Source organism: Arachis ipaensis, chromosome B5, assembly GCF_059453495.1.
Source record: "Arachis ipaensis isolate K30076 ecotype BB chromosome B5, ASM5945349v1, whole genome shotgun sequence".
NCBI classification, from domain to species: Eukaryota; Viridiplantae; Streptophyta; class Magnoliopsida; order Fabales; family Fabaceae; genus Arachis; species Arachis ipaensis.
The window spans coordinates 106686707-106693128 of NC_142440.1; the positions used below are offsets into that span (position 1 = coordinate 106686707).

The 6422-nt window shown below is 38.8% G+C and overlaps 1 non-coding gene across 1 annotated transcript; it reads left to right on the plus strand.

The window, feature by feature from the left end:
* Window positions 1-3700: 3700 nt before the first annotated feature.
* LOC148565277 (small nucleolar RNA R71) lies at window positions 3701-3808 on the plus strand. The gene has a single exon (XR_015883849.1). It is a non-coding gene; the product is annotated as a small nucleolar RNA R71 (small nucleolar RNA).
* Window positions 3809-6422: the final 2614 nt, after the last annotated feature.

The window sequence follows — 6422 nt, forward strand, 5'->3', positions numbered from 1 at the left end:
TTTCATGAAGGATGATGGAGTGCTCTTGATGTTCCACCCTTAATTGTCCCATGTTGGAACTTAATTCTCCTAGGGAGGTGTTGATTTGCTCCCAATAGTTTTGTGGAGGAAAATGCATTTGAGGCATTTCCGGGATCTCATGGTGATGAGCTTCATGCGTCTTTTGAGATCCATGAATGGGCTCTCTTGCTTGCTCTATCCTTTTCTTAGTGATGGGCTTCTCTTCCTCAATGGGAATGTCTCCTTCTATGGAAGCTCCAGCTGAGTAACATAGATGGCAAATAAGATGAGGAAAAGCTAGCCTTGCCCCAGGAGAGGGCTTTTCGGCTATTTTGTAGAGTTCAAGGGAGATGACTTCATGAACTTCTACTTCCTCTCCAATCATGATGCTATGGATCATGATGGCCCAATCCACAGTAACTTCAGATCGGTTGCTAGTGGGGATGATGGAGCGTTGGATGAACTCCAACCATCCTCTAGCTACAGGCTTGAGATCCAGTCTTCTTAGTTGAACCGGCTTGCCTTTGGAGTCAATCTTCCATTGAGCTCCTTCCACACATATGTCCATGAGGACTTGGTCCAACCGTTGATTAAAGTTGACCCTTCTAGTGTAGGGGCGTGCATCTCCTTGCATCATAGGCAAGTTGAACGCCAACCTCACATTTTCCAGACTAAAATCTAAGTATTTCCCCCGAACCATGGTGAGATAATTCTTTGGGTTCGGGTTCTTACTTTGATCATGGTTCCTTGTGATCCATGCATTGGCATAGAACTCTTGAACCATTAGGATGCCGACTTGTTGGATGGGGTTTGTTAGAACTTCCCAACCTCTTCTTTGGATTTTATGTCGGATCTCCGGATACTCATTTCTCTTGAGTTTGAAAGGGACCTCGGGGATCACCTTTTTCTTGGCCACAACATCATAGAAGTGGTCTTGATGAGCTTTGGAGATGAATCTTTCCATCTCCCATGACTCAGAGGTGGAAGCTTTTGTCTTCACTTTCCCTTTTCTAGAGGATTCTCCGGTCTTAGGTGCCATCAATGGTAATGGAAAAACAAAAAGCTTATGCTTTTACCACACCAAACTTAGAATATTGCTCGTCCTCGAGCAAGAGAAAAATAGAATAGATGAAGAAGAAGAAGAAATGGAGGAGAGGGAGAGAGAGATGTGTTTCGGCCAAGAAGGCGAAGAGAGGGTTGTGTTGTGTGAAAATGAGGAAGAATGGAGGGCTATATATAGGGAAGGGAGGGGGGTAAGGTTCGGCCATAAGGGTGGGTTTTGGGTGGGAAAGTGATTTTGAATTTTGAAGGTAGGTGGAGTTTATGAGGTAGGTTTATGGGGAAGAGTGGATGGATGTGAGTGGTGAAGTGGTGATAGGGAAGAGAGATTAAGGTGATTGGTGAAGAGTTTTGGGGAAGAGTGTTTATGGGATTGTGTGAAAGAGGGGTGAGAAGAAGTGAGTGGAGGTAGGTGGGGATCCTGTGGGGTCCACAGATCCTGAGGTGTTCAAGGATTTACAACCTTGCACCAAATTAGGCATGCAATATACCCTTGCACACAACTCTGGGCGTTCAGCGCCAGATTGGTGCTTGTTCTGGGCGTTGAACGCCCATTTGCTGCCCATTTCTGGCGTTGAACGCCAGAACCATGCTTGTTCTGGGCGTTCAGCGCCAGCTCTTCTCCAGGGTGCAATTCTGGCGTTCAAACGCCCAGATGCTTCCCATTTTGGGCGTTCAGCGCCAGAACCATGCTCTGTTCTGGCGTTGAACGCCAGCCAGATGCTTCTTACTGGCGTTTAAATGCCAATGAGATCCTCCTCCAGGGTGTGATTTTTCTTCTGCTATTTTTGATTCCGTTTTCAATTTTTATATTTATTTTGTGATTCCACATGATTATGAACCTAATAAAACATGAAAGAACAATAAAATTAGATAAATAAAAATTAGGTTGCCTCCCAACAAGCGCTTCTTTAATGTCAATAGCTTGATAGTGGGCTCTCATGGAGCCTCACAGATGTTCAGAGCATTGTTGAGACTCCCCAACACCAAACTTAGAGTTTGGATATGGGAGTTCAACACCAAACTTAGAATTTGGTTGTGGCCTCCCAACACCAAACTTAGAGTTTGACTGTGGGGGCTCTAGTTGACTCTGTTTTGAGAGAAGCTTACTGTGCATCTTTTCCATGTTTACAGAAGGATGTACTTGAGTTTTAAACTCAAGGGAGTCCCCATTCAATTGAAGGACTAGTTCACCTCTGTTAACATCAATCACAGCTCTTGCTGTGGCTAGGAAGGGTCTTCCAAGGATGATGGATTCATCCTCATCCTTCCCAGTATCTAGGACTATGAAATCAGCAGGGATGTAAAGGCCTTCAACCTTTACTAACACGTCCTCTACTTGTCCATAAGCCTATTTTATTGAATTGTCTGCCATCTCTAATGTGATTTTAGTGGCTTGCACCCCAAAGATTCCCAGTTTCTCTATTACAGAGAGGGGCATGAGGCTTATCCCTAAACTAAGGTCACACAGAGCCTTTTCAAAGATCATGGTGCCTATGGTACAAGGTATTAGGAACTTCCCAGGATCCTGTTTCTTCTGAGGCAATGTCAGTTGATCCAGATCACTTAGTTCATTGGTGAACAAGGGAGGTTCATCTTCCCAAGTCTCAATACCAAACAATTTGGCATTCAGCTTCATGATTGCACCAAGGTACTTGGTAACTTGCTCTTCAGTAACATCCTCATTCTCTTCAGAAGAAGAATACTCATCAGAGCTCATGAAGGGTATAAGGAGGTTCAATGGAATCTCTATGGTCTCCAGATGAGTCTCAGATTCCTTTGGTTCCTCAGAGGGAAGCTCCTTATTGATCACTGGACGTCCTAGGAGGTCTTCCTCCTTGGGATTCACGTCCTCCTCCTCTTTTGTGGTTTCGGCCATGATGGCTATGTCAATGGCCTTGCACTCTCCTTTTGGATTTTCTTCTGTATTGCTTGGGAGAGTACTAGGAGGGATTTCAGTGATCCTTTTACTCAGCTGGCCCACTTGTGCCTCCAAATTTCTAATTGAGGACCTTGTTTCATTCATGAAACTTACAGTGGCCTTAGATAGATCAGAGACTAAGTTTGCTAAATTAGAAGTATTTTGTTTAGAGTTCTTTGTCTGTTGCTGAGTGGATGATGGAAAAGGCTTACTATTGCTAAACCTGTTTCTTCCACCATTATTAAAGCTTTGTTGAGCCTTTTGTTGATCCTTCCATGAGAGATTTGGGTGATTTCTCCATGATGGGTTATAGGTGTTTCCATAAGGTTCACCTAAGTAATTCACCTCTGCTATTGCAAGGTTCTCAGGATCATAAGCCTCTTCTTCAGAAGGCGCCTCTTGAGTACTGCTGGATGCAGCTTGCATTCCATTCAGACTCTGAGAAATCATATTGACTTGCTGAGTCAATATTTTGTTCTGAGCCAATATGGCATTCAGAGTATCAATTTCAAGAACTCCCTTCTTCTGAGGCGTCCCATTACTCACAGGATTCCTCTCAGAAGTGTACATAAACTGGTTATTAGCAACCATGTCAATGAGTTCTTGAGCTTCTGCAGGCATTTTCTTTAGGTGAATGGATCCACCTGCAGAAGTATCCAATGACATCTTAGCTAATTCAGACAGACCATCATAGAATATATCCAGGATGGTCCATTCTGAAAGCATGTCAGAAGGACACTTTTTGGTCAGTTGTTTGTATCTCTCCCAAGCTTCATAGAGGGATTCACCTTCTTTCTGTCTGAAGGTTTAAACATCCACTCTAAGCTTGCTCAGCTTTTGAAGAGGAAAGAACTTGGCTAAGAAAGCCGTGACTAGCTTATCCCAAGAGTTCAGGCTATCTTTGGGTTGAGAGTCCAACCACACTCTAGCTCTATCTCTTACAGCAAAAGGGAAAAGCATGAGCCTGTAGACTTCAGGATCTACTCCATTAGTCTTAATAGTATCACAGATCTGCAAAAATTCAGTTAAGAACTGAAAAAGATCTTCAGATGGAAGTCCATGAAACTTGCAGTTCTGCTGCATCAGAGAAACTAGCTGAGGTTTCAGCTCAAAGTTGTTTGCTCCAATGGTAGGGATGGAGATGCTTCTTCCATGTAAATTGAAATTAGGTGCAGTAAAGTCACCAAGCATCCTCCTTGCATTATTATTATTTTCGGCTGCCATCTCCTCTTCCTGTTCGAAAATTTCTGAAAGGTGCTTGCTGGATAGTTGTAATTTAGCTTCTCTTAGTTTCCTCTTCAGAGTCCTTTCAGGTTCTGGATCTGCTTCAACAAGAATGTTCTTGTCCTTGCTCCTGCTAATATGAAAAAGAGGGAACAGAAAAATAATAATAATAGGGATCCTTTTTACCACAGTATAGAGGTCCCTGTGTGAGTAGAAGAAAGGAAGAAGAAAAGAATGTAATGTAAAGAAAGAAACACAAGGGTGAGGAGAGCAGAGATGTGAGATGAAGAGAAGTGTTAGTAGATGAATAAATAAATAGAAGGAGATGAGAGAGAAAGGGAATTTTCGAAAATTATTTTTGAAAAAGAGTTAGTGATTTTCGAAAATAGTTTTTGAAAAAGGGTAGTAATTTTCGAAAATTAAAATCAAAAATTAAAATAATTAGTTAATTAAAAAGAAATTTTGAAAAAGAGGGAAGGGATTTTCGAAAATTAGAGAGAGAGAGTTAGTTAGGTAGTTTTGAAAAAGATAAGAAACAAACAAAAAGTTAGTTAGTTAGTTGAAACAAATTTGAAAATCAATTTTGAAAAGATAAGAAGATAAGAAGTTAGAAAAGATATTTTAAAATCAAATTTTTGAAAGAGATATGATTTTGAAAAAGATAAGATAAAAATATATTTTTGAAAAGATATGATTGAAATTAGTTTTGAAAAAGATTTGATTTTTAAAATCACAATTAATGACTTGATTCACAAGAAATCACAAAATATGATTCTAGAACTTAAAGTTTGAATTTTTCTTAACAAGTAAGCAACAAACTTGAAATTTTTGAATCAAAACATTAATTGATGATGTTATTTTCGAAAATTTTGTGATAAAGATAAGAAAAATGAAAAAGATTTGATTTTTGAAAAGATTTTGAAAAGATAAGATTTTTAAATTGAAAATTTGATTTGACTCATAAAAACAACTAGATTTTAAAAAGTTTTGAAAAAGTCAAATCTAATTTTCGAAATTTATGAGTGAAAAAGGGAAAGATATTTTTTTGATTTTTGAATTTTTAATGATGAAAGAGAAAAACATGAAAATGATGCAATGCATGAAAATTTTGGATCAAAACAATGAATGCATGCAAGAACACTATGAATGTCAAGATGAACACCAAGAACACTTTGAATGTCATGATGAACATCAAGAACATATTTTTGAAAATTTTTAATGCAAAGAAAACATGCAAGACACCAAACTTAGAAATCTTTCATGTTTAGACTCTATGGATGCAAAAATGCATATGAAAAACAAGAAAAGACACAAAACAAGAAAACATCAAGATCAAACAAGAAGACTTACCAAGAACAACTTGAAGATCATGAAGAACACTATGAATGCATGAAATTTCGAAAAAAATACAAGATGAGCATGCAATTGACACCAAACTTAAAAATTGACTCAAGACTCAAACAAGAAACACAAAATATTTTTTATTTTTATGATTTTATGATTTTTTTGGATTTTTCGAAAATTAATTTGAAAAAAAAAAGAAAAATAAAGATTCCAAAATCTTTAATATGAATTCCAGGAATCTTGCAATCTTAGTCTAAAGCTCCAATCTGAGGGTTAGACATGGCTTAATAGCCAGCCAAGCTTTAGTATGTAACTCAGACGTGCCACAGCTGACATTCCAATTAACTTGCCTCTATGCTGATGGTTGGAAGCCCCTATCCAAAAGAATTAGACATGGCTTTACAGCCAGCCAGGCTTCAACATGCCTCATGAAACTCTAGAATTCATTCTTAAAAATTTTAGAATAATTTTCGAAAACAGATGAGAAATTTTTTGAAAGATTTTTTTGAAAAATTTTTTGAAAACAAAATAAGAAGAAAATTACCCAATCTGAGCAACATGATGAACCGTCAGTTGTCCAAACTCGAACAATCCCCGGCAACGGCGCCAAAAACTTAGTGCACGAAATTGTGATCTCAGGCAACGGCGCCAAAAACTCTGTACGCACGTCTTAATAAATCGTTTTTCATTCACAACTTTGATACAACTAACCAGCAAGTGCACTGAGTCGTCCAAGTAATAAACCTTACGTGAGTAAGGGTCGATCCCACGGAGATTGTTGGTATGAAGCAAGCTATGGTCACCTTGTAAATCTCAGTCAGGCGGATAATAATTGATTATGGAGTTTTCGAAAATAATACTAATTAAATAGAGA